This window comes from Neofelis nebulosa, chromosome 1 (assembly GCF_028018385.1).
Source record: "Neofelis nebulosa isolate mNeoNeb1 chromosome 1, mNeoNeb1.pri, whole genome shotgun sequence".
Classification (NCBI taxonomy): domain Eukaryota; kingdom Metazoa; phylum Chordata; class Mammalia; order Carnivora; family Felidae; genus Neofelis; species Neofelis nebulosa.
The window spans coordinates 235,055,612-235,083,457 of NC_080782.1; the positions used below are offsets into that span (position 1 = coordinate 235,055,612).

The window sequence follows — 27,846 nt, forward strand, 5'->3', positions numbered from 1 at the left end:
CAGAGCCTGGAGCCTGCTTCCGATTCTGTGTCTCCCTCTCTCTCTGCCCCTCCCCCGTTCATGCTCTGTCTCTCTCTGTCTCAAAAATAAAACGTTAAAAAAAAAAAAATTAAAAAAAAAAAAAAGAAAATGTTTACTTTTGAGAGAGAGAGTGCACACAGGACAGGCCTGGGGTTGGGGGGGAACAGGGGATCCTAAGCGGGCTCTTGCTGACAGCAGAGAGCCTGATGCGGGGCTCGAACTCACCGGCCATGAGATCATGACCTGAGCCAAAGTCTGACCCTTAGTCGACTGAGCCACGCAGGCACTCCAATCTCATAAGGGTCTTTAAGAAAAATTGTTTCTGAGTGTTAGAATGCTCATTGTGAAAAATTTGGAAACCAGAAAAATAGAAGAGAACGGGAAAACAAAAACCATTTGTTATTCCAGTGCAGGAGCTTAGCGCCAGGCTAGGTAAGGGGCTTGCAGAAAGGTGAGTGGAAGACTTCCACTCAGGGTGACCTGGTCACCCAGACCTACACCCCAAACACCCAGGGCAGGAGCCCATGGCATCCTTGGGCTGTGAGGAGGAGCGGGCTCCCTGTCTGGAGCTGGGCAGAGTGGAATCTTTCCTGCTCCTGCCCACTTCTTGGGCGGTCGCCCCCCTGAGCAGCTGAACTGAACCACCTCGGGGCAGGCGAGAGTGGAGATCCTTAGTACCCAGAACTTGTTCAAGACTTGAAAAGAAATGTTGCAGGTCCTCTCTTGTCCGCTATGTACCCCTGACTTCCTAGACTTGGCAGAAGGGGAGGTTGGGTACGGGGCCTCGATCCAAGAAATGGCACTGGCCGCTTGGCAGATAATTTGTGGTTATTTAACATGGTTGTTAGGCTTGCCTGTTGTTGAACCTCTTGGGCCCCCACGAGTGGGCCAGTGGAGAAATCGGGCCAAATTCTTCTTCTTTTTTATTTTTTAATTTATTTTAGAGGGAGTGCACGGACAGGGGAGAGGGCAGAGGCGGGGGAGAGAGAATCTTAAGCAGGCTCTGTGCTCAGTGTGGAGCCTGATGCAGGGCTTGATCTCACGACCCTGGCATCATGACCTGAGCCAAAATCAAGAGTTGGACACTCAACCCACTGAGCCACCTAGGCTCCCAGAGGTGAAATTCTACATTGTGAATTTTGCTCTTTGTTAGTAACTGTGCTGCCCTCAAGTTTCTAGGGGAAAGTTCCAAAACTTCCATGTGAAGGGTGGATCTTGCTCCCGCGTTTCATTTATCCAGGCCACGCCCTTAGTCATTACCAGCAGTAACTGAAAGGGGCTCACTTTTTCCTGGCCCCGAAGGGGACTTTGCTGAGTGGTTTTGTTCCAAGAAGCTGTGACGTCCACGGCTTCCCATCCTTTGGACCTCAGTTTCCCTGAGCTGTAGACCTACATTATGTGTGAAAAAGGGCTTCTGAAGGGCGTGATCAAAAGCCTCAAGTGTTTTTCCATGTGTTTATTTTTTCTTCTCCTGCACCAGACCCTCTCCTTGAAGGAGCTGGCCTTGAGAGTGACACGGTGGGCAGACGCCCAGATGGTGGACGCCCCGCTGAGGCCACGGAACTCCTAACCTGGATGGGCCAGGACCCGGAGGGCTGCTCTTCAAAGAAACCCTTTGAAGTGCAAACATTTCCTTTCCTGAAAAGAAGGGAAATTGAAATGAAAACGTATTGTTCTGTGCAGACAATGTTCTCTTGGATCAAAGAGGGAGTGAGGCTTATAAAGGGAGATTCACAAATTAGACCTTCATGTGGTGCAAGGTGAGGAAGGTGTCGCCGTGTTGACGTCCGCTGCCCGGGGTCTGTGAGTTGGTAAGATTGTATTGGTCTCCCCTACCTAAGGTCCTAAATCTAGGTTTTACATGCTATATTTGACTGTGTCTCTTGTTTGTATTTTTGTCTTGTGGTAAGCATTTAGAAATGTCTTTTGGTAAATTATGACACCATGTAGGATGGAATATTACGTAGCCAATGAAAATTTTTTTTTTTTTTTTTATGTATTTATGTATTTTGAGAGAGAGAGAGAGAGAGAGCACAGGAGAGAGGGAGAGGTAGAGAGAAAGGGAGACAGAATCCCAAGCAGGCTCTGCACTGTCAGCACAGAGCCGGATGCAGGGCTCTAATTCATGAACCGTGAGATCATGACCTGAGCCGAAATCAAGAGTTGGACGCTTAACCGACTGAGCCGTCTACTCGCCCCCAAAATGGTATTTTCTTTCTTTCTTTCTTTCTTTCTTTCTTTCTTTCTTTCTTTCTTTCTTTCTTTCTTTCTTTCTTTCTTTCTTTCTTTCTTTCTTTCTTTCTTTCTTTTTTTAATGTTTACTTTTGAGAGAGAGACAGAGACAGAGACAGAGGGTGAGCAGGGGAGGGGCAGAGAGAGAGCGAGACAAAGAATCCGAAGCAGGCTCCAGGCTCTGAGCTGTCAGCACAGAGCCCGATGTGGGGCTCGAACTCACCAACCGGGAGATCATGACCTGAGCTGAAGTCAGACGCTGAACTGACTGAGCCATCCAGGTGCTCCCAAAAATGGTATTTTCAAAGAATATTTGATGTTATGGAAAAACTTTGCTGTCAAAAGCGAAAGTGAAGTCTGGATACAATTTTCTGTGTTCAGCGTTATCTTATCTGAGGTCTATGTATTTGCGCAGAAAGAAAACACTATTAAAATTGGACTTTGGTTTGTTCACTGCTCTGTACGTAGCACCTAAAGTGGTGCTCTACAAGTATTTGTTAAATAAATATTTTCATAATTAGTGAAACAGTAGTGTTCTAAAGGAGGAAATGTCTTTGGGCTAAATAGTAACATTTTGGCAGGTGGAAAGAATAATAAATATTTAAAATTTTTATTGTACTTTTGCCCTGGCATCTCTGTTTGGGGTTTATTTTGGGGTTTTTTGGGGTACAAATATGTGCCACATTTTGTGCTTCAGTACCAATCAGGCTACGAATGAGTGACTTTGACATTTCTAGTTTTCAAATAATCCTGTTGTGTTGAAATTAGAGTATCAGAATATTAAATTTTTCCTGGGTTGGCTATTAGGCACTTTCACAGATGGGGTAAAATTACAACATCTTTTTACATACTCTGTAGCTGATGTACCATCAGAGTGGCTTGTCCTGTCCTGTTGAGAATTTTTACCTGATTTGTCTAGGATGTCTCATCTTTAAGCATCAGTCCTACCGAGAGACACCTACACGATGTCCTGATTTCTAATTTATAAGTTCTGTAACGACACAGCGTCGCATTCTTACCTGCAAGGTAGGTTAGCTTTGAAAATGGCCCTGATGTCGTGATTTTTTTGCAGGGAGGATGCACGTTCCAGCTGCCCATACCTCTCTCTGGTGATATCGTTTCGTTCTTATCAGAAGGACACAGGTACTTAGTTTTCAGAGCTGTGCTGGCCGCCTTTCCACCTGCCCTCCACACAGGGTTCTGGAAACCTGGTCTTTGGGAAGGCTTCCTTCAGGCTGTGTCGTGCCCGCACAGTGGTTCTCCTGAGGGTGGAGGCTTTCAGACTCCTCTGGCTGCAATCCACAGTAAGAAATCAGTGTATCCTGTGATCAAGTACACACACGGGCACATACACGTCTATAGATCTAAATGAAAGTTTTTGTGAAACAGCACCCATTCTTGTACCTGCGGTGCACTCCAATACTTTCTGTTTCTCTTGCATGAAAAAAAAGTGCTGGTGGCAACTTGCAGTTTGCAAACACTGTTAGGCTTGGGCACGCTAGCCTGCGAACCCACCTGCCACTCCGCCTTGATGTCCTGAATTTCAGGTTCCCTGGGCTTGGGCCTGGGTGTAATTCTCTGTCCAGACTGGTTTGGACAGAGACAGCCAGAGGGTAGAGGTTTCTTTTCGTGGTGGCGTGGGGGTTTCTAACCGAAGTGGACATTTCTTGTGTGTGACGATTCCCAACAAGGTGAATGGGGACACAGGGCAAGACCTGTATGAATTCCTCCTGTGGTTTCCTGCTGATGCAAACTAGATGGCTCTTGCCTTCGCTGACCTCACATGCTGGTGGTTTTGAAGGTGGCCCGGTCAGGCTGTGTGTGAATTTTCAGAGATGGCTCAGAGTTTGTTAGTTTCAGCACTTTGAAAAGCCTTTTTTTTTTTTTTTTTTTAATTTATTGTATTCATTATGAGTTGAAGAAGAACCTATCTGAGCAATGAGCCTTTTAGAGTTAAGGATTTATAGGAAGAAGAGGGAGAAAAGATACTCTAATAGAAATATTAATTTTTGGACTCTTAAGTCTGATGGATTAAAATTGAACAGTGTGTTATAACATTAGCCATAGCAATCGTGCCATTAGTTTTCCTTGAAAAGTTAGAATGGGTTTTACGTAAACGTCAATCTTACCTGAGAATTGTTTGAATTTTTTTTTTTTTTTTTTTTTTGCCTAGAAAATAAATATTTTTCAGGACAAGCCTGTGTATATAATCCTTAAAACAATTATAAATCAAGGGAATTGATTGTAGGAACAAAAGCATGGTAAAAGAACAGAACCAGAAGATAAATTGCCTACTTTGTTGAAACATTGTACAAATATCTGTCCTTGTTTCTTGTAAACTTCTTTTATTTATTATGCTCCTCTATAAAAGCATATAGAGCGCTTAGTTTACAGTCTTTTAAAAACTCTTCGGCAGGATGCAGATATTACCACCACTGTTGATACTGTTTGAGAAGAATCATCATGAACTTGATTTTACGATCTTAGATATGTTAATATTATGCGAATTAGGGGATAATCTATGATTTTAATGGCTTAACACATCCCCCATAAATCTATAATCTCAAATTTGTAGCAGCTAGTTTTGCTTTAAAAAAATACTTTTGTTGGAAGACATTTCTTTCTTTCTAGAGGGCAATTTTGGATGATATTAGGCAAGACCATTCATTAATTCTTTGGGCTATCTGAATTGAACTGGGAAGAAAGTCTTCCTAGTGTCAGAGTTGGGTACAGTCAGAATTTTGGAAAGTTACCAGGTGTAGTTTGTGGTGGGATTCTCTCAGGTCTATGTCTGGTGAGTCAAGGCAGGGGGATTGCCATTCTGGATTTCTTGGGTGACTTCGAATGGGGGCAGAGGCTGGGCAGGAGAACATACTCCGGACGAAGTCCCAGCACATTCCCGTTGCTCCCGGCTGCCTGTTGACTGTTTTGCCTTGAGGATCGATCTGCAAGGGAGCTCTTGCTGAATCACCCTGGAGAGCCTTTGAGCTGGTGGGAGATTTGGGGCCTCTTAAGGGCTTAGGGGTGTTGGCCCCTCAGGAGGGGTCTCTTTCCAGCTAGGTATGTGGCTGTGTGCACAGGAAGGAAATACCATTTGCCCTGGAGAGACGACGGGAGCAAGGAGAGAGGGATGGGAATGATCCCTCCATCCTGATGCGTTGTGGGAACAAGCAATGCAGCCCCAAATTCAAAGGAGCAGTGATTCAGAAACTGTGGTTCCCTCCCCTTCTCCCTAGAATTGTTCTTGCTGCAGGACAACAGCTGCTCTTGAGCTAGCAGGACCGCGTGGTCCACTTTGTTACGTGTGTGGGCATGGATGTAGGCTCCTTTAAAATTCCACAGCCTGGAGGCTCACTTGGTTGAACGTCAGACATCAGCTCAGGTCATGATCTCACGGTTTGTGAGTTCGAGGCCCGCGTTGGGCTCTGTGCTGTCAGCCGAGAGCCTGAAACCTGCTTCAGATTCTGTGTCTCCCCCCCCCCCCCCCCCCGCCCTCTCTGCCCCTCCCGTGCTCATGCTCTGTCTCTCTCTCTCTCTGTGTCAAAAATAAATAAACATTAAAAAAAACAATTTTAATTCCATGGTCTGAGGCCATAGCCCTGCTAGGCCTAGACTTCACTGAAGGCCTGCACCTACAGATGCGGTTGTACACTAATAAAATAGAAATTTGAACCTGGGGTTGAGACTAAGCATGTAGTATTTTGTTTCTGGAAATGTAGTACCCAAAGCAAGAGACTTCCACTGTCACTGGATTTTGCGATACGCCCCTTTGTTATTACTTTTACTCCTCCGTCACTATCTAGAAAGCATGGAGTAGGTACACACATATGGATTGGGCAGATGTAATGGGGCAGGCATTAAAGACAGAGAAAAGGAATACGTTTCAGCAAGCGTGTAAGTGAAATAAAATAGAGGCTTTCATAGCCTAAAGTCAAACTTCAGGTGTCCTTTAACCACCCGGCCCAGTACGTGCACAGAGATCCTCCCCTGGGGAGCCTCCCTGAAAAGCAGGTCCGGGGTGGGCGTGTCTAACCAGCTCCTGGGATCTCTTGGACTAGCAGGCATCCATAAAACTGCCGGAACCTGGAATGAAGCGAGGAGACCTCCAGCTCCCCAGGACAGGGCCCGGGCACATGTGGCTCCAGAACCTGGAAGCGGTCCCTGGTGTGGAGCAGATGCTCAGAAGACACCTTTTCAAGAACTGAGGCGCCTGTCACAGAGCTGCATGCTTCAGTGCCCTTGGGGCGGGAGGGGTGTACTCAGGTCTGACTGGCCTGGTTACCTGTTGACAGCCGACTGCAGGTAGGAAGTGGTAATCGCCAGCAGAGGTGGGGCTCCTCACCATGGGACAAGTGGCAGCTGAGGCCCTGGCAGCAGGAGAGGGACGGCACAACATGAAAGGAGATGCAAGAACTAAATAACAGGGGCGCCTGGGTGGCTCAGTCGGTTGAGCGTCCGACTTCAGCTCAGGTCATGCTCTCACAGTCCGTGAGTTCGAGCCCTGTGTCGGGCTCTGTGCTGACAGCTCAGAGCCTGGAGCCGGCTTCAGATTCTGTGTCTCCCTCTCTCTCTGCCCCTCCCCTGCTCATGCTCTGTCTCTCTCTGTCTCAAAAATAAATACAAACATTAAAAAAAATAATTAAAAAAAACCCACTATGGTTTAGGATGCTTCCGCAAGGTGGCCAGCAACCCGACCCCATTTCAGGAGGTCTGTGTGCACGACCGTCTGCAGCTCCGTGCCTCAGTTTCCCCATTCAAAAAATGGTGAAAGTGACAGTCCCCAAGTCGTAGGCTGTGTTGAGGATCACAGAGGTAAAGTGAGTTTAGAACATTGCCCGGTATTCAATAAATGTGAGCTATGTATTTTATATCAGGGTTGGCTGGCCTATAAAGGGTTAAGCTGCAGTAGGCGTGGGAGGGTCCTGCCAAGTGAAACATCCAGTTCCTGAGGTTGCACATACATGTGTTGTTACTTTGCTGGTGGAGGAGGAGGTGTAAATTAACACTCAAAAGTGATTCCTCCAGAAGGCTGGGGAGTGGTGCACGTGGGCTCAGGAGGGGTTGCTACTTGTTTTCTCTTAGTCAGCAAATTCTTCATGCAAGAGATGGATGTCAGGCGCTTTCTAATTAAGGGGTGGGGGGAGACGTGCCAACGGACGGGGCATGGCGGTGCCAGAGCGGCTGCAGGCGGCGAGGTTCCGCGTCCCCTGCTCGGAAGACCTTAAACCAGGATGCCACTTGGCAAAGGAGGGCCCGTGTCTGGGCGGACGCTCAGGGGTTTAAGCCCCCTTGCGGTTCCGTGTGTTTGGTTTTAGGCAGTCGTAGGAATGGATGGCTGAAGGTAAAAGGGGTGCTTGTCCGTGAATCCTGTCCGCCTTCGGCCTCCCAGAGGCGCTGGCTTGGCCAAGGGGAGAGACTTGGAATAGTTGGGGGAGAACTTACCTGCTTTTGACAGTCTTTCAGTTAGAAGGTTTGTGCTTAGTACACGTATTTGCACTGGGACATTGAAAGTAGGAAAGAAAGCAAGGCAGAACGGTTCCTCCAAAAGCTCTGATATGGTCCTGTTTCCCCATGTTTCACTGCAGATGGGGTGAAAACATCCAGAAGCCCTCCAAAATGTGTTGATACCTTTTCACAAGGATACAAAAGCGTGGGGGGGGGGGGGGGAGGCGTGAGGAAGAAGCAACAGGAATTAAATGGTATTAAATTCAGTGAGTGTGAGTTTTATTTTTGCTGTGTTGTCTGGTTCATTAATTCATATGCTCATTAGAAATCTTTCTGTCAAATGGTATATAAAAGCATCATTTACATTTTTTTTCCTCTAAATTTGGGCTTGTAATCGCTTCTGTAAAAACTCGTGAGCCAAGACCGGACTCTGTAGGGAGGTCCGGGAACGGCGGTGGTGATGGTGCGGTCAGGGTGTGGAGAGGACTGACCGCTGCCCCACACTCCATGCCCTCTCGTACCTTCTGCATTTTGCCTTCTGCATGAAATCCCATGACGGCATCGTTTCTTTGCGAAAACCAGCCTTAATTTATGGCATCTCATACGGGGGTGTAGAGGGTGGTTTACACTTCCCAGTCTGTAGAAACCTGCACGTTGCTTATTTGTCTCACCAGGCCTTCAGATGAGCAATGAATTACCCGGGGGAAACTTTGCAGCTGGGCCTGTGAATAGTCAACCGGCTCTGTAGCACTCATCGCCTTGGCAGAGACAGGGCTTTATAGTTCAGCAAAGCGGCCAGGTAAGGAAATTAAGACCTGTTTCAAGGTATAAAAACGCCTTGTAAAGGAGAAGGCTGTGTATACCATCCAGCGCATGTTCTCTCCATGCCCATCTGTGTGTTGTCTGAATACGAGGGGTAACTTGTAGAATACGGGTTTTGGTTTGTTTTTTTTTTAATTTTTTTAATGTTTATTCATTATTGAGAGATAGAGACTGAGCATGAACAGGGGAGGGGCAGAGAGAGGGGGAAACAGAATCCAGCAGGCTCCAGGATGCAGGCTGTCAGCACAGAGCCCAATGCGGGGCTCGAACTCACAAACTGTGAGATCATGACCTGAGCCGAAGTCGGACGCCCAACCGACTGAGCCACCCAGGCGCCCCAGAATACGGGTTTTTTTTCTGAATGTGCAAGGACGTCAGACGTAGAGAGGAAGCACGGGCTCTAAACATGGCTTGATGAGAGGTGGTTAGCGCCGAAGGTCCTTTGTCTTTTGCTGCCCAGCCGCAGGGTCCCCCTGGGGATTTATCACGTCTTCCTCTCCAAGGAAGGCCACATTTTCTGCTTTCGCATTCAGATGAGATTGGACTAGGAGACTGTCTTTGGGGTTTCCGGCCCTAAGCAGGAAGTTAGTGACGTTCCATGATTATGGAGCTGCTAAAGAGCTCCGTGCGGCTTGGTGTCCATACCATAAAAGTGGGTGTGGAGTGGGAACGGTAGTAATCTGATGTAGTAGAAAACAGATGGTTTGGTGTTAGGTTGGTGCAAAGGTCTTGACTAAGAAGCGTCCCCTTGTCTGTATTAGTCCAGAAATGATGAGCCGGGTGACTACTGCAGCCAGGGGGAACACAATGGCTCCTGTAAGAAAAAAAACAGAAGGACCTGGTAACCAGCATCCCCACGGTCCACCACACTCTCACCCCTTCCCCCTTAGCAGTCTTCCAGAAGAGCCCGTGCTGGTCCGAATTGTGCGTTCCCTAAGTGCATCTCAGGAAAGAGTGAGGAGTTTGGACCAAGTGTTTCGAGGTCCCGCACGGCACTTGTGGATGTTTACCCTTGGGCAAGGGCAAGAACTTTCCAGCAGGGGCAGCCGGCCACCGGTGTCAGGCCCTTGGCAGCAGTGTCCTCTTGTGCGGGGCGTCTCCTGCGGAGGTTCTGGAATGTCGGGATAGGTCATGAGCAGCCCAGTCCCACACTATCTCACCAGGGAGGAAGCTTGAGAGACGTGATTTTTCCCAGGACTCGCCAGCCATACACGTCAAAATATATACAGCCCCCATCAAAGGAAACAGAAAGCAAACTCGCCCGTTAAGCCACCCTGCCTGAGTTTAGGGTGAGCCCTTCAGCAGCAGCAGCAGCAGCGGACGCAGAGCCCCTCTGAGGCTCCGTGTTGTCGTCTCCAGACAGTGGTCTTCTGCTGCGGAAACGGTGTTTATGGAAAACCCTTCACCGTGTTCTTGCTTCTGCTTCTCCCCCACCTCCTCTGAGAGACTTATTTCTCCTTAGTGGAATGAAGAAAAAAGTCTGAAAGAGAAGGGACAGGTTCTTGCCTGCTTCCTCGCATCACATGCAGAGAAAAGGGCACGCGTGACTCTTTTTCATGCTGCTTTTGACAGGCTGTGACAGGGAGCCAGTATGGGGGGTATCGAAGGGTCACTGCTTCTCCGGCGGTGGGTCTTCAGACTGCACGGAGCACCTGACGTCCAGGGAGAAATAGCAGTGGAGGGCGGAGGGTCCCGGACTCGCGTTTGTCTCCTCTTGGGGCAGCTTTCCCTTGGTGGCTGCTTCCTGGGGCAGACCCGCCTGGGGACAGATGGCGGGACATTGGGCACCTTTCGCGGGCTTCAACTTCAAGGACTCCCCCCCCCCCCACCCCCCCTTCTTAAGGGTGTTCTGTCCAAAGTCCTTTAGATTTGCCTTAGTGGACGTGATCCGGCTGATGATCGAGCTTTCTGATTTAGATATGCAGATGTGCGTATATAAAAATAACACACCGGTGTATCAAACAGCACACTCCGCTGTGCCACCGGGTTCATATAAGGTTCAAAGGAGGACAAAGGATGGCAAAGAGTCAAATTTGCAAAAAAAGATTTCACTTGTACAGCTGAAGTTCAGAAGTCTTAAATATCTGCCCTCTGGACAGAAATCCGATAAGGGTTGTATTACAGAAGAGGGGAAATTTTTAGTCTTTGAGTTCCAAAGGCTTTGGCCTTGTTTGAGAATGGAGGAGAGTTTGTAGGAGGGTTTACTGGAAGATTTGGGACTGCCCAGTGTGGCAATACCAGGAAAAAGAGGTGTGACCAGAGTTTGAAGCTCCTGTAGGCCAGGGCAAAGTGAGCCTGCAGATTTATCAGCCATTTCTGGAAGTCAGAGGCTGTCCCTTGTCAGGACTTCAAAATGTCTTAGGATAAATACAAAGCAAATAGTGCTTGGGGCTCTTGGGTGCCTCAGTCGGCTGAGCGTCCAACTCTTGATCTCAGCTCAGGTCTTGATCTCAGGGTCGTGAGTTTGAGCCCCACGTTGGGCTCCATGCTGGGTGCGAAGTTTACTTAAAAAAATAAATTAAAAAATAAATTAAAAAATTATTCTTCAGTAAGAAAATTAAAAAAAAAAAAAATAGTGCTTTCTGCCGCTGGTAACAAATGGACAGAACCAGAGGCAGTAGAGGCAGAAAAGGGCAGCGGGCTCAAGAAGAATGTCCTCTTGACAGTTGGATGGAGCCAGGGATGCTTGGGGTTTATCACCGATCTTTTGCAAATGCTATCGTGGGACGTGCCTGCTTACAAAGCTTGCTTTGTGTGCTTCTCTGAAGACAGGACTCTTGTCCAGAGCACGCCAAGTTTGACTGAGATGTTATTTCTTACGTTCTCGGTTCTCCAGATCTGGGCTGCCTGGCATTTTGGACAGGAGCAGGACAGACTTTGTACCTGGGAGGCCCATCTGAGTTGTCTTTTTTTTTTTTTTTTTTTAATAAATATAATTTTCTGTCAATTTGGTTTCCATACAACACCTAGTGCTCATCCCAACAGGTGCCCTTCTCAATGCCCATCACCCAGTTTCCCTTCTCCCCCACCCCCCATCAACCCTCAGTTTGTTCTCAGTATTTAAAAATAGAGTCTCTTACAGTTTGCCTCCCTCCCTCTCTGTAATTTTTTCCCCCCCTTGAGTTGTCTTACTTACATTCTGTGGTTCTTGTACAGTGAGTTGCAGCCCCAAGATGGACACAGCCCCCTCTTGGAACCAAATTCCAGGAGATTCCTTGGCTCTCTCCTGGGTGTTCTCCACCTTGCCCTCCCTTACCTGGGACCGCAGAAGGCCACCCCCATGCAGGCACTGCTGCCCTGCAGTTAGTGCCTGTTCCTCACTCCTCTGGCTGCTCCGTGCCCTCCACACCCTCTCCCACCCCCAGTGGGGTACTTGCTGCTGGCTCCTGCATTTGGCTCTGACTGTGGGAGCCATTGAGAGAGGTGCCCTGCTCTGACTAACCCTGACCCAGTTGGGTGGCAGCATGGAGTTACAGCTGGAGTGCAGCCAGCTCACTGGCCAGAGCTGCGGAGAAAGCCCAGGATGCCATCAGGAGTGGTCTGCCCTGGAGGGAGGGTGGCCTCAGAGAAGAGGCACAGGCAAAGGGGAGCCTTCAGCCCCATCTGACTGTCGAGTTCGCTGTACCTTTAACCAAAGCAGACTTGTTTAAAAAAAAAAAGAAAGAAAAGAAAAAGGCTACATTATGTTTGGAACTTTATTCGAATTCTAGAATTGACCTGTGTTTCACTGTTGATAGTTTATAAAGTTTCATGTTGGCATTTAAATTTAGGTCATTAATTTAAAAGATCAGCCGTGGATACAAGGGCAGGGACTCTTCTGACCTAGAGCTCCCTGGATGACTTTGGGTCCCAGACAGACCTGGGTTTCGACTTTCGCTCCAGACACGGGGACCTGTACCCAGCCTCGTTCTGCTCATCCTTCAGGCAGCTCCCAGCTCCCAGGGTGTCTGAGAGCCCAGGCAGTGGCTGACCCGTGGTCTCAGCTGCACACTTAGCAGTCGGGCAGTAGATGTTCATTCCCGGTGCAGATCACTCCCTATTTTTCTGTTTGCCTTCTAATGGTGGTAGAGATGATGCATTTGTTGTCCAGGAAAACCCCAGCCCACTCCTCCAACAAGGTTCCCCAGCAAATGAACGGGTACGGCAGCCCGTCAGTGCAGGTGTGTGGCAGACGGCCCTGAGCAGCTCAGCTCCGTTCCAGCGTGGACACTGTGCAGGTCCACAAAGTACAGGTTTGTCGAAGGTGGTATTGTTGGTGTGCCCTTTGGAAGGAGGGAGAGTTTGGGACCCTGGGGAAGCACGTCAGTTGCATGCATTCCCAGCTGTGAGAGAACTGGTCCGTCTTATCTGTCGGAGGCAGTTGGCGGTGCTTTCCACCTGCAGAATGCATAGCGTTTCCTGCCTCTGCCGGGCTCACGAGTTAATGCTCTCATTTACGGCTGCAGTAGGCAGCATTAAGCGTCAGTGATGTTTGGTGAAGAGGATACCAGAAAGCGTACCTTCAGCTCTGCCTCGGGAGCTCTGGAGCCCTTGCTTGGAAGTCACAAGGCAGTGGCAGGCGGCCAGAGCTGGCACCAGTGTCCTCCGTGTCGGGACGCAGATCTATTCCTTGGGACCAACTTTGAAAAAATTAGTACTGAGAACGTAGACTCCGTCTGGCATTTAAACCTTTCAGGTGCTGGTACGAAAAACCTTTGGTTTAATTTGTACATCAACTTCCTTCAAGCCTACGTCTTCTAACTCTGTCATTAAATACCTGAAGTCTGGCGGCAGAGCTATTGAGCGTTTGTTTTATGCCAGGAGTTAGCATATCCATAAGCTAAGTACAGCTTTCACTTTGTCCAGGCAAGGTTTGTTTGTAAATTCTAAATTTGGGGCCTTTTAGCAGAATGGAAAGTTCCACAGTAGCAAAGCAAATAAAGCGTTCTTTTTAAAAATTCAGAATATACTGGGGATTTATCCCAAGTTAGAAGCAGTATACATACAGTACTCTTTATGAAAATATATGTCATTTTTTTTTTTAAGTTTATTGTTTTGGTAAGGCGTCCCTGGGATTCCTTCCAACACAGATCAAGGGAAATTGGTGCAGGGTTGAAAATATTTTTATGTTTAAATAAGAAAATTGTGCTGTTTTTAGATGTTTGTTTGATTAAGCGCTCCTGTAACTGAAGAAAACAGTTGCAACGGTTACACAAAGGGGCCTAGAAAAAAAATTGCGCTCTGAACCAGATTCACTTCAGTTTGGGAGGTGGTGGCCTTTCTTCTCTGCTTGATTCATGTGAATCTTAACATGTGCTTCATCAGGTGGAGTAGCAGGTGTTTTTGTTCATTTGTTTGGTGTAGGCCCAGCACAGACCCTTGTGATCAAAGAGCAAAGAATATTAGCTGGCCACTGTGGTGACACTGCCATGAAACGTTCAGATTTACCCTAGACTCGCGTTTTCGATAAACGTAAGATTTCCAAATTTAGAACAAGCTTTTTGAGAAGTGTAGAGTTTATGCATGCATGCATGCATTCATTCATTCATTCATTCAGCAAGCGCTGTTTGCGTGCCTGTGGGTGCTAACACCGAGTGACCCAAGTGCTTGCCCGTCTGGGGCGTGATTTCTTGGGGTTCTCTGCAGATACTGTGAAGGTGGAAGCAGTTGGCTGGCACCCCTTTTTTTTTTTAATGATGAAGCTAACTAGAGTGAATGTCATGTTCTCACCACCTGCTTTCGCCTGAAAAGTAGGCTCTTATTATTATACTAAAACTGCTTTCCGTTGCCTCTTTTTTCCAGTTAGATTCTGTGATCGGTCATCAGTGCTCACGCCATGTTGTCTCTCTGAAATGTATAATATGGTTGGTCATTCCTTTTTCCTGCAGAATCTCTCCTTTTCTGGGTCTGTTGCAGCAGGCTCCCTGCACTCACAGTGTGTAAGGGGGAGTCCCCCCCTCTCTGCTAGGACTGTGGAAGAGCCTTTGCAGAGAGGTAGTCTGGAAATCAGGGCTGATGGCTGAAGGCAACAAGGTGAGGAGCTCAGACCCGAGCCGTCATCACCAAGCTAGGCTTCCTGGATTTAGCAAATAAAAATACTGGCCGCCCAGTTAAATTTGGGTTATACATAAGCACTGGCTACTTTTTTAGTATCCCGTTTTTTTTAACCACAAAAAGTATTTGTTGGCATATTTGGGACACAATTATGATACATTTAGGACATACTTCTACTAAAGCATTATTCTTTCTTCGCATGAAATTCAGATTTAACTGGATGTCCTATGTCTGATCTAGTAACTCTCTGCCAAGCTGGCATGAATACCCTCCTCTGTGTTGTGGCTTCTGGCCACAAGGTGATGATGTGGCCGGCAGAGAGATGCATGGAGCCGCACCCCTTCCTCCTAGAGGGTCCGTAACTCTTTCTGGAATTGCTCTTTTCCTATTCACTAGTGTGATGCTCCCTCCTTGTCTCCCAGGGACAAGGCCTCTCCCTGTCAACACTCACCTCTCACAGGGAGGCCTCCATTTCGGACTTGCACACGTCCAGCTGTCTGCAGGTAGGCCTCTGGGCTCTGCTGGACACACAGGTTTGATCTGAGGTTATTTTGACTCTGCGAATGTACACATTTTATCAGCAGTATCATCCCAGGTAAATTTTTGATGAAAATTTTTCCCTGAGTGCGCTTCAGCTCAAGTCAGTTATGTTTTTTTGGAGCGCAGATAAGCCACCTAAGTTTTGCAGTTTTCAGAAATTATTCTCATCAGGGTAAATTATTTTCCATTTCCATTTTCAGGAAAGGTTTTTCTGCACACGTCAGCCCTTATCTATAGCAGATTTCACTCCGTTTAGCTTCTGCCCCTCTTTGTTCTGTGCATCTCGTTCCATCCACGTCTGACTTTTCCTAGATCATGGTTTGCAGAGTTGAAGTTTTCACTGAGTTGGCTTCTGTGTGTCCGTGTCAGGTGTTTCTAGATGGTATCCTCGGTCTATTGTGTTGCTAATTCTCTTCCCTCATATGCTTCTAACCCCTTAGTATATTATGAACCAGAGCAAAGAGAGAGTGGCAGACTCAGACCGTCAGGGCCACCTCATCTCACCTCACCTCGGTGCTTCCAAACCCAGACTTGGGATTCGCTGCCCACTTTTGTTTCTGGACATCGCTTCTCGAGGAATCCTCAGTCTCCCTGTCAAGCAGGCTTGCGGTTCTAGAGTTCACTCTATCTTGCTCTCACCTCCTGCCTCTACGTTCAATGTTTCGTTGCATCCCGTTGGCCCTTCCTTCCCCCTCACCACCTGCAACTTCCTTCCTTTCTAGTCCCACTCTCCTTTGGCAGTCCCCTCCATAGGGGTGGCTCTCAGCTCCCCAACCCTCTGTCCTTCTGAAATCCACCTTCGTGTTCTCTCTCTACGCTTCTTCATATGTCCTTTCTTCCCTGTTAAATTACAGGCCCCCCTAGCGCAGGGACCCCGTAGCTTTCTCTGTACCGTGCCGTTCCTAACAGAGTGCACGTGTGATGGAACGCTCAGGAAGTGCCTCTTGGATGAAGGGTCCTACTCTGCCCTGAGGGCCGGGGGCCAGGGCTGGAGGACAGGGCTTTCTGGGGCGTTCGATGAGGTGGTCCAGCTGTGGTGCCTCTTTACCTGCCTTTGGCACCTCGTTGCACACCCCACAGGTAACCTCAGCGCCGGGAGCCGGTGCCCGCCTGGCCTCTGGCCATCTGGCATCCTTCCCGGTGACATTTCACTTTGACCTTTCCTTTGAAGAAGGGTTTTGAAGCAACATTGTACACATAAAGGTCAACAAAGAAGAGTGGATGATGTGCCGACAGAATGTGAGTTAAAAGGCAGGAAGCGAGGCTGCTTGATACAACCAGGTTGGAGGGGATGAGCAAAAAAAAAGCGTCCCTGAAATATTCTTTAATCATTTGTCTTTAGAGACGTAAAGTGGGACATGGAAAACAAACATTTCCATTCAATGTATACACAGTTTGGCAAAACAAATAACTGGGCTTTGTGAGTGTCCAGACCTCCTGGAAGGAGGAAAGTGGCCTCTTGACTGGGCATTCTTTCCCGCCTGAGTTCAGAGTGGAAGAAGTCACAGGAGCCGCCCCTGTGGTAGAGCAGGTGAAGGAAAGCATTTTATTTTTCTAAATGGAGGCGAAAACTTCCAGGTTTGGCCCAAGAGCCAAATCGACGAAAAGGTCTCTGGCTGGTGTGGCGTTGTCCAGGGGGAGTGACACACGGCCTGAAGCATGTGACCTGCCCACTCCTCAAGGGGCACTCACTGAGCATTTCCTGGCACCTCAATGACGCAACTGAGATCTAGAACGGCTACGGTCACTGCCAGCCCCCAACACACACGCTGCAGAGAACATCGGTCTTAGTGCTGCAGAAACCGGGATATTGAAGTATTTTAAAATAAAAGCGAGTGGCTAAAGACCCAGTCATTGTTAATTATATTGCTTATATATATATAATTAATATATTTATATATAAATATTTAAAAGAATTTTTTTTAATGTTTTATTTATTTTTGAGACCGAGAGAAACAGAGCATGAACAGGGGAGGGTCAGAGAGAGTGGGAGACACAGAATCTGAAACAGGCTCCAGGCTCTGAGCTGTCAGCACAGAGCCCGACGCGGGGCCGAACTCACGGACTGTGAAATCATGACCTGACCCGAAGTCGGACGCTCAACCGACTGAGCCACCCAGGTGCCCCAATATATTTATATTTTTAATAGTTTTAAGCCAATTTACGTATTTCTAAGCAATAGCTCTGGAGTCTTTTAGCATCTGAATTAGAGGGTAGATAGAAATAAATCAGACTGTCAACCTATGTTTTAGGTTTTAACCTATGTTAAACCTAAACATACATATGTTAAACCTTAACAAACCTATGTTAAACCTAAACCTAAACATACATAGGTTTAACCTATGTATGTTTTAACCTATATGTTTGTTTTTGTTTTTTAATTTTTAAAAAATGTTTTTATTTGTTTTTGAGACAGAGAGAGACAGAGCATGAGCAGGGGAGGGGCAGAGAGAGAGGGGGACACAGAATCCGAAGCAGGCTCCAGGCTCCAAGCTGTCAGCACAGAGCCCGACGCGGGGCTCGAACTCACGGACTGTGAGATCATGACCTGAGCTGAAGTCGGACGCTTAACCGACTGAGCCACGCAGGCACCCCTTACCTATATATTTGAATAGTGCTTTGTCAATTACCAAATGCCTTCATATAATAAATGCACAGTTATTCTGAGTACTTAATCTTCACATTGCTTCACGAGTTGGCTCTTAATGAGACCTCTTGTAAATTAAGGAACTCATAATAATAGCAAAGATACAGCACTTACTATGTGCCAGGTGCTCTTGTGTGCATTGTACATTTTAATTCATTTGAGCCTCCTCAAACTCTGAAGTAGCTATTATTACTATTCTCTTCATCTTGCAGAGGGGAGGAAGGAAGCTCAGAGAAGTTACTTGCCTACCAAATTTTGAATCCAGTTTCATCTGAGATTTTCATTTCTATCTTGCCTCTGTCTTCCTTGATTTTTCACGGTAGAGAAGAGGCAGCGATGGGGTGAGGTGTAGGTGAGGTAAGTAGTATCCTTATCCCAGTTCTCAGGTGATAAGACTGAAACAGAGAAGTCAAGTGACTTGCCCAAGATCACACAGCTAGGGCCAGGCAGGCCTTCTGATTCCTCAGATCAGTGAGCAGATATAAAATCGGACATAGGAAAATTACCTTCCACTCGGTGTGACTTAAAGTCAGTAATGTAGCTTGATAGGAGTTGCCAGGCCTTCCCACCCAGGTGCACGGAGTCCTGGCATTGTCTTCCAAGCCCAGTTTGTGGGCAGAGAATGTTCAGAAGAGGGACCACTGCACACAGCAGCCATTTCATTTTATACCACAGAGACATTGTGAAGGCACCTGCCTAGGGATTCACACTCAGGTTGGAGGTACCAGATATTTTCACCTGTTGGCTGTCCCAGGGAATGTGGTTGTGTATATGAGGCTGTGAGGGAGCTTCCCTGTTAGGTCAGAAAACTTGCTGACCCTGGTCCTGACCTTGTCTTTCTTGTAACCTGATTTGTGTAATGTGACTGGGCTGGCTGTGGATAGACTGGAGGGTGGCCTTGCTGTGTTTCCTGGTGTGGGCAGGGATGGTGGGGGGGCGGGGAGGGGATTGCTGGCCAGCCAAGAGGTGGGTTTAGGTCGGGGCCTGGCTGAGTGAAGAAGGTGGGGACGACTCTCACATCAGCCACTTAGAGCTCTGGCAAGTACCACAGACTCCCTTTGAGGCTCAGTTTTCTCATTTATAACATGAGGATTGATTGTTGATCTTCTGTGTGTGTGAAACGCCGAGGGCAGTGTCTGTGACGTAGCAGCTGCTCAGATTTTATTAAATTAAGTTGAAGACTTTAAAGAAAAAAGCCTTTTTACAGTGCAGCGTGTTGTTGGAAGTAATCACTAGAATCTCTCTGGGCATTTTTGAGATCACGCAAGGTCTTGGACAGCTCGGGTCCAGCTCGCTTTGGAGGAGGAGGGTGAATCCGCAGGTGGTCCGTGACTCCGTCCGGCTGTGCAGTTCTAGAACAGAGGCATTGTGCTCGGAGTAGGCCTGGATGCCCACATGCCCGAGGTGGCAGAAGCAGCTGCAGGCGCCCGGAGTTCACTGCCCGTGAGGCTGGCGTCATCAGGGCTCCTGCAGGGAGCAGATGGCCATCTCAAGCTGGGTAATTGGCGGCGAGTGTGGTAAAGCCACTGTTTACAAAGGCAAGGCCAGGGTTGGGGTGGTCCGACGGGTTTAGTGGCCTGGGATTGTGAGGGGGTCCTGAGGGGCCCAGCACCCTAGGCTTGGAGGGGCAGGAGAGGGTTTGGTGAGCACAGCTGGCTGTGTGTGTGTGTGGGGGGGGGGGGGAATGTTCCATCACAGAGCCACCCGCCTCCTGCTGGCCCCAGAGAGCTCAGGGTGCACCCAGGTGGGCTCCCAGGGTGTGGTGGAGGAGGGTGGAGGGTGGCTCTGGGGCAAACAGAAGAGGAAGTGATTCAGGCACTGGAGGACAGAGACCATTTAGGTCAGCTGTGCATCCTTACATTTTAGTTTGCTTTAGACGAGGCTCAGTTCTTAAAATACAGTTGAAGTGACCGGACAGAGGCCCATTTTGAAAGGGTCTACACTCATGGCTTCTTTGGGAAGATTCCTTCAGTTACATAGAATCCTGAAGACCCGCATGCAGGTGCTTCTAAGTCATTCAGATGTGGTATTTTGAATAATAATCTTTCTCTTCCTCTTCTTCTTCCTCCTCCTTAAAAAGACAGGGGTGGGGGAGAGAATGACAGACTTACCAGTGAAAACCATTTTGAATTTGGGATTGATACAAAAGTGGGCCAAGTGCCATAGTTTGCCAAGTCATAGATTTGGGCCGCTGTTTTTCGAAGTGCAGCATGTATGTGCCCTGTGTGCAATTTTAGGGAGTGCACAGACATTTTTATATTAATAGGTATGTTAAATGGTAACATAGATTAGAAAAACTAGAGACCTGATGTGTCCAGAGCTCGCTACCTGTACGGCTGTAGCCATCAGGGACCCTGCAGGAAACAGATGGCACTTTTCATTGGGTAATGGAGCTGAGTTTAATGTTTGAGTTCAGATCATTTTTGGTGGTATTCCATTTGGGAGTAATACAAAGCTTTCTACAAAATAATATTTGATTTATAAAGCGGTGGATTCCTTAAAAAAAAATTTTTTTTTTAACGTTTACTTATTTTTGAGACAGAGAGAGACAGAGCATGAACGGGGGAGGGGCAGAGAGAGAGGGAGACACAGAATCGGAAGCAGGCTCCAGGCTCTGAGCCATCAGCCCAGAGCCCGACGCGGGGCTCGAACTCACGAACTGTGAGATCGTGACCCGAGCTGAAGTCGGACGCTCAACCGACTGAGCCACCCAGGTGCCCCTGGATTCCTTTAACAAACAATGTTATAAGTAACAATATGCATGCTACAAAGATACAGCAAAAACTCCCAAAGCAGGTGTGAGAATAGACTGGTTTGGATGTATTAGATGGTCCTGTGACTCTTTCCCAGCACTGGCATTCCTTGATGGTTTCTTATTTGGGGACCATCTTACACAGATGAAAATGTTTTCAAGAAGTGCCTCAAGAAATTTTGTCTAAGTTTATGGGAGGAAAGAGAACAGAGCCATTTTTAAGTGGAGTCCCAACTGATACATGGCAGGTGTGTCTCGTGACCCGTCTGCCCGTCTGCCTGGCCCCCCCGCTTCTCCTGGGGAAACCTGGAACGGTTTCCTGGGTGGGAGCCCCGTGGAGTCATAAATCATTCCTTGCACATTAGGTTTCCCTAACTGTGCTCCTGTGTAGGATTGCAGCAACACAGCCAGCTATTTAGCCCCAGGACAACAAATTAAGTCTATCAAAGTACAGAAATTCAGAGGCTGAGGCCTGCAAGTGCCTGCTTAATTCCTTCTGGTAATCACTGGGCTGGCGCAGGCAGGCTCTTCTCTCCTGGATGTGGGCCGCCCTCCTGGCCACATGCAAGGCTCATTTGTCTTCATACGCTTCTTCAGCACTGCCGTAGGGTTGGGGACACATCTGTGGGAGGGTAGGGGCGGGCTGACACCTGTCTGCAGGGAGTTGTGTACCCAGGGCTTGTAAATGCCCCGGAGAGTAGCATGAACTCACCTGTCAGGTGTGCCTGGGCAGACAAAAGGCCGCCACCAAGCCTCGAGAGCATTCCGAACATTCAGTGCAGAAAGTATCCCGAAATTTGCTTCCCAGGCAGTTTTCCTTCCAGCTCCCCAAGTTGGGCATGTCTTCTCCCTGCCTCACTGGTGATTTCTCTGTCCTGGGAGTGCACCTTGATGATCTTTGGAAATTCTTTGCTAGTGCTAAGAGACCTTCTTAATTTTTTACCGCCTGATGATCTTTTACTTCTGATTACCTACTAAAGCCTTCCTATTTTCTTGAGATCCTGCGCACAGAGAGGCATTTCCTGTCTCCTGTATCTTGAGTTAAAAGCTTTAAGTATGTCATTTAAACCAACAAATGCTGCGCTCTTCCTCGGCTTTATTATTCTGTGCCCTGTCACGATGAAGGATCTTTGCTGTGTGTTAAACCTGGAACTTATGTTTGCAGTGGAACAGAACAAGAAAAGACCCAGAGCTTGCAGGGAGGGTGTATTAAATAGGAGTCACTTTCACCTTGGTGAAATGCTCAAAGCAAAATGACTGTTACACATAATAAGTGGCTTGTGCAAGGAGGTGGAGCTCCTCTCACAACTGCAGCCGGAGCTACAATTATTGATTTCCGGGACGGGGGGGGGGGGGGGAGAATTTTGACTTGAAGCGGAATTAAAGTACACGGAGAACATGCTGCTGTTGCACAGAACTTGTGTAGAGGTCCTGGAATCGGCCCAGGTGCCGTTAATAGAAAACCGTGCTGCGGTCTCTGGCGGATTGGGCTCTTCTTAGCTTTTATTATTTTTTAACGGCTTTATTGAATATACTTTAATACCATAAAGTTAATCCATTTAAAGTATAAATTCCGTGGTTTTGATTATATGCACAGAGTTAAGCAACCATTAGCACATTACGGAACATTTTATTCACCCCTACACGGAAACCCATATGCAGTAACAGTGACTCTGCATTCCCTCCTCCATCCTTAGCCCAGCCCTAGGCAACCAGTAATACACTTTCTGCCTTTATCTGAGACGTTTCATACAAATGGAAGAGCACAATACGTGGCCTCTTGTGCCCGGTTTCTTTCCCTCAGCATGGTGTTTTCAAGGTTCATCCATGTGGTGGCTGGTGTCAGTGCTTCACTCCTTCTAAGGGCTGAATAATATTCCATTGTATAGATATTCTGTGTTCTGTTTATTCATCATTTGATGGACATTTTGGTGGTTTAAGCATTTTGGGGCTATTCTCAGTCATGCTGCTGTGAACATTTGTGTACACATTTATCTTGGTTATAGATCTAGGGGTGAGTTGCCAGGTCATATGGTAAGTGTGTTGTTTTTTGAGGAATTTTCTTGGTTTTAAAAAAATGATGAAAATTTTTTTATTGTACGTTTCAGTGGCATTAAGTACATTCACAATGCTGTGCGGCCATTGCCACATTCCTCCTCCTAGGTTTTTAGGAAACAAGCAACACCATTTCTTGGCCCCCCCGAAGAGAAGTAACTTTAACTTTGATTTGGCAAAGGGAGGGGGACAGATTAGTAAAAAGCCTAGTCACTGTTACTTCCTTTTGAGAGCTAGAACGGGTGAAGGGTCCTTGGCCCCAAACCGTAGGGTCTGTCTCTGCATGGGTGCTACCGCTTTAAAAAATGTTGGTTAAGACCAGCAGCGGGGGGGGGGGGGGGGGGGGGGGGGTGTAACTTGAAGAAGCTGCCCAAGAACTGGGAGTAGGGGGCTAGAGAGGTGGGCTGCTGCCTGCATTCTTGGGGTGCCTCCCGGGTACCTCTCCAGGGCACACAGCAGGAGTACAAGAGGCTTATTTTCCTAGTGGATCAACAAGTCTACCTGGGCTCTGACAGGTGGCCTCAGGGAATCCTGAACGTAAGCGATCACGAGTTCTTTTTTTTTTTAAATTTTTTTTTTTTCAACGTTTTTTATTTATTTTTGGGACAGAGAGAGACAGAGCATGAACGGGGGAGGGGCAGAGAGAGAGGGAGACACAGAATCGGAAACAGGCTCCAGGCTCCGAGCCGTCAGCCCAGAGCCCGACGCGGGGCTCGAACTCACGGACCGCGAGATCGTGACCTGGCCGAAGTCGGACGCTTAACCGACTGCGCCACCCAGGCGCCCCGCGATCACGAGTTCTATTCACCGAGTCTCCATCATAGAACTAGAAGAGATCTTGGAGAAGGTTTGTGTAGGCTGTGGGCAGCAGAGCCCCGACATCCTTCTGCCCATGCCCTGGCAGGCCTGCCCCCTTGCTCTCTCGGGACCCCCTTGTGCTTGTCCATGACTCCAGCTTGCGTGTTGCTCACCCCCCGTCTGAGGAGTGCCTGCCTTCTTCCCTCAGCCTTGTCACGCCTTCACCTTGGCCGCTGCCTCCCCTGACCACTCCCTCCTGGGTCTGTTGCTCCCAAATTCCCCCATGCCTCCTTTCTCTGCTGCCCATTTGGAGAATGCCCTGTAGTGTTTGTATTGTATTCGTATGTTTCACCTCTTTTTTTTTTTTTTTAAATAATACGTCACTTGCTCACTGGCAAAGACTATTTTATTAAACTCTTAAGGTTCAGTTACTGGCAGACAGAAACATCGAATGACCAAAGTCAGGGTAGGTGCCACAGCCTACCCCCTCAGCTTGTTAACGAGATGATTCTTTTAAAATATTGACAAACCATGTAATTAAGAGCCGATTATTCACACATCAAACAGTTGTTCACTTGAACTGGAGAATTTCTTAAAATAGCAGCTCCCCCTGGCTGCATTTATCTATTTGTGTAGCTCATTAGCTGTTTGGCAGAGAAATTTCAAAATGCCACGTAGGAACCAGTGCATTTGAAGAACGGTATGAAATGAAGAGGAAGTATTTCTGAAATATGTCACTTACTCAGAGACAGTCTCCCAGGAACGTATTTACGCTCAAAAGTGCATGATACGTTTATGTGGCTAAATATATTTATTGTTGTTTTTAAACAATTGCATGAGCCTCACAGTAGTTTCCTCTTTGGAGAAGTGAGCAAACTAAGATTCAGAATGATTTGCCCCAACCCATTCACCTGGTCAGCATTTGAGCAGAGATTCAAACCAAAGTCTGTCTCCTTGAAACCCTCTGTGCCCTCATTCCTTTGCATGTCACTGTGACGTGGGGGATCCTCCTCGTGTCTAATTAAAGTCTTGCTGTAATCACGTTATGGCCCATTGCCCTGGGGGACCTATTATAATCCCATGTAGCGTTTCAGTAGCATTAAGCATAATGGAGCATCCAGGTGGGTTTAGAGTCGGATGCGCCAAGGTTTGCACCAAGGCTCTGCTTTATAACTACTTTACACAGCTGGCTTGCCCTGAGTGAAGGGGGTGTGACAGCTGTGTAAACTTCAAGGCCTGGTTTGAGTGTTAGATGGGGTTGTACACATACATACCGTGCCTTCCACGGGGGTGTCGGCACATGGTAGACGTTCACCATGAACGTTAGCCGTTCTTACTGTTGTTATTGCTTATGAGGGGTATGGCTGGCTTCGGATGCGTGTTTACTACTCCAGACTCAGAGGCAGAATTCAGAGGCTGGTGGGTGACAACTGGGAAGGGGGTGGGGGGGCGTGGCTGCCTGGAGCGTCACTTCTTCATGCCTGCCTTCAGTAGCCTGGCTCTTCCTCCCTCCCCCATTCTCCCCTCTCTTTCCTGCCCTGATCAGTGTTTCCTGTGACAGCCTGGGAGGATTTCTGCATCAGATGTGGGATTGGTCCCTTCCGACTCTTAGAACTCGTGATTTCATTTTTTGAATCTCGGGCATTAAAAAATAGATGTCCGTGGCTCCTTGGAGGGCAGAACGTTTCTGGGAGAGGGAGAAACGACCTTCCTCATAGGCTGGACGCTGCCTCATCTCTCTGCTTTCTCGGAACCACAGTGGAGATGTCCTTCCCACTCAGACGCTGAAACAGTGTGTTTGGCGTAACAAGAGGACTTTTTAGTAAAGTGGCCGTGGGCTCTTTCTGTTGTCCTGGTCACTGCTGTTCGGAGCTTCTGTGCCTGCCCCGTGACCTGGGGATGAGGCCTTCTCCCTGGGGGACCTTGTGATCGTGGTGGGGCTTAGCTGGTTGGCTCCTTTCCCTCACAGGGGCCCTGCCTGGCCGTCCCATCAGCCCTTCAAGGTTTGACCTTCACCTTCCAGGCAGAGTCATCAGAGGGCGAGGGTCTCAAGCCTTCTACAAGATACCAATTCACCCTCAGAAGTGAGAACTCAGATTAATAACTCAGATTAATGTCTTAGTCCACACGGCGTTTTTTAACCGTTTACTTTTTCCCTTCGTCTCCTTGCCTCTTAGTTATTCTCAATCCTGGTTTGGGTACCCTGGAGGGTTCTCCAGGGATATGGTGACAAGGTTTTGCTCTCTTGTGAATATGTGCTTGTTTTCAGACACTGTACCTTTTGTTGTTTTTTTTTTTTGATAGAATTATTAAACCAGTTCACTTAAAAAAGAAAATCTATGGAACACTTTGCGGTCTGCAGTTTCACATGTAAGGCAGGCTTTCTCCACCCCAGTGCTCCCGAGCCTCTCTGTTGGAAGGCTGTCCGTGCGGCAGTCCTGGCCTCTGAGCAGTAGATGGCAACGCCTGCTTCCCTCGGCTGTGGCCACCGGAAATGTCTCCAGGCACTGCCTGATGCCCCTTGGTGGGAGCGGAGTCACCCCTGCTTGAGAACTGCATCCCGCAACCTCTGACTGGCCCCCGCTAGCTTCTCCTGCCACCCCTCCTCTTCCCTTGGCATCACCAGGAGACACGGGCCGATGGGGAAGAGCGCCCTTCACTGGCCCGTTGCAGCGCAGAGCAAAGAAGGGGTTTGTGGCCTTTTCCCGGAGTATTTTGCATCTCAGAGGAAGGTTGAATCATCAAATTGTGAGCCCAGCGGTCTTTTCCTTGGTGCAGAATGGCTGGAGTAATTTTAGTTATCAAAGGATAGGGGGTAGGATAAATGTCTTGCTGTTACTTCCTTGACCATGTTTCCTTTAGAGTTTGTCATTTTTTCCCCCCAGTAAGTTTTGTAGAACCACAGTGTGCGGTCTTTCGAACAGCATTTATGCTTAAATGCTATTGCCGTCTCAGGGAGTAGACAGAAACTGGTATAGGTCCCAAATACAGGCGGGATCAGGACGGACGTTGGAAATTGGAAGAAGAGGTGAGTTACTCACATTCTGAGATGGATGCTGGAATCTATTCTGCGAGTTTTCCTGGGGAGCTGCTGAGTAGCAGCTGTAAATCCCATGGTCACGGGTAGAAGACACCCCCCTACCGTTGAGGAGCTGGTAAGCTAGTGTGTGTTGTGCTCCCGTGGAGCTGTGCAAGTCAGGAAGTGTGGGTCCAGTGGAAACATAGGAGAACATAATATTTTGGATGCTGGTACCCTCCAGATCTGCCCCTTGAGGGTATGTTGTTTCAGTTAATAAGGGTCTGATCATTTCTGGGTAGATCTGAAGTGCGGGGTTAAGGCTGGGAGGCCGAAGGAGAGAAGGGATCACTCCCATATTCCTGTGGTTCTCTCAGCGGGTTGCAGGTGCAGCCGGGACAGTCTGGACTGTTCTTGATGCGGTTCCTACAGTGCCCATGCAGCAGGCTCCCCAGGGACCAGGAGAGCCTCTGAGCTCAGTTCTGGATCCTTTCGTGATGCCCGGAAGCCTGCCCTGCTGGTTCTGGGGACACTGCAGGCTCCTTCCTGTACTTGCGGCTTTGGTTCCATCCTCCCTGTCTTTCCTGGAGCAGAAAAGTGGTTTCTGTTTAACTACTCAGCCTCTTAGCCTGTGCTCCCTTTTAACCGACAGAAATCTTATGCTGAAATTTGAAAACTATTCATGCCAAAGAAAACAATTAATTATGATTTGCTTTTTTCAACCACCGATGCTCCCCTTTCAGGATTCTGACAGCCCACACATCCGCTGGAGAACTGCCTTGGGCGTCCCATAGGTTGCTGGGCCTTCCCAGAGGAGCTCCGTTCTTGCCAGCATTCTCGGCGAGAGTCCGTGGACTTAACAGAAATCCCCCGATCGCCTTGAACTGTGCTGTCTGTAGCTTTGTTCCTTACAGTAACCATAACATCTGACCTTCCCGTGTGTAGTTGGGGCTCATCTTACTTCTGGTAATTTCATGCAGTTGCTTTAGGAAACCAGAAGCGTTCTTCCTCCAGTGAATATTTCGTCCATCCTTAGTTTTCAAAGAGGGATTTCCAGTGATAGACTTTAAGAAGTCAGAGATTTTGGTCCAATAAAGGTCACTGCCGCCTCTCTGGTTTCTGAAACTGTATCTGGCGCCCAAGACATTTGTGGAATGAATGGAATAAAATCACATTCGCAGGCAAAGCAGGTACTTAAGTTGCCAAAGAGCTGGGGGTTGTGTCTCATAAATGGGAAAGCATTTTTAGTGGTTCATCAGTGTACTTAATGAAAAGACCTGATTCCCTTTGATGTGTAAATTACTCAGTGGAAGTATGTTTGCTGGTGTTTCCATGTTATTTTACGTACATATTTCCTGTCAGTGTGCCAGGTGCTCCCCGTTACCCAGAGCCACATGGTGTCATAGCCACACCCTTTCAGTGAAGCTTGTCAGGGGTGGTGTTGAAATGTTGCTTGCTGTGTTTATGACACAAGTGAAATTGAAT

The 27,846-nt window shown here is 47.9% G+C and overlaps 1 protein-coding gene across 4 annotated transcripts in view; it reads left to right on the forward strand.

Moving 5' to 3' along the window:
• SLC7A1 (solute carrier family 7 member 1) overlaps positions 1-27,846 on the forward strand; it is an 80,729-nt gene that overhangs the window by 7,328 nt on the left and 45,555 nt on the right. Inside the window, exon 1 of one of the 4 annotated variants that reach the window (XM_058688711.1) lies at positions 1,614-1,832. The exons of 2 other annotated variants lie outside the window; for them this stretch is intronic. The gene's annotated coding sequence lies outside the window, so the exon portion shown is untranslated. Of the gene's footprint in view, positions 1-1,613; positions 1,833-3,319; positions 3,397-27,846 lie in introns of those variants that run through there. One more of the 4 variants, XM_058688717.1, reaches the window with a different exon arrangement.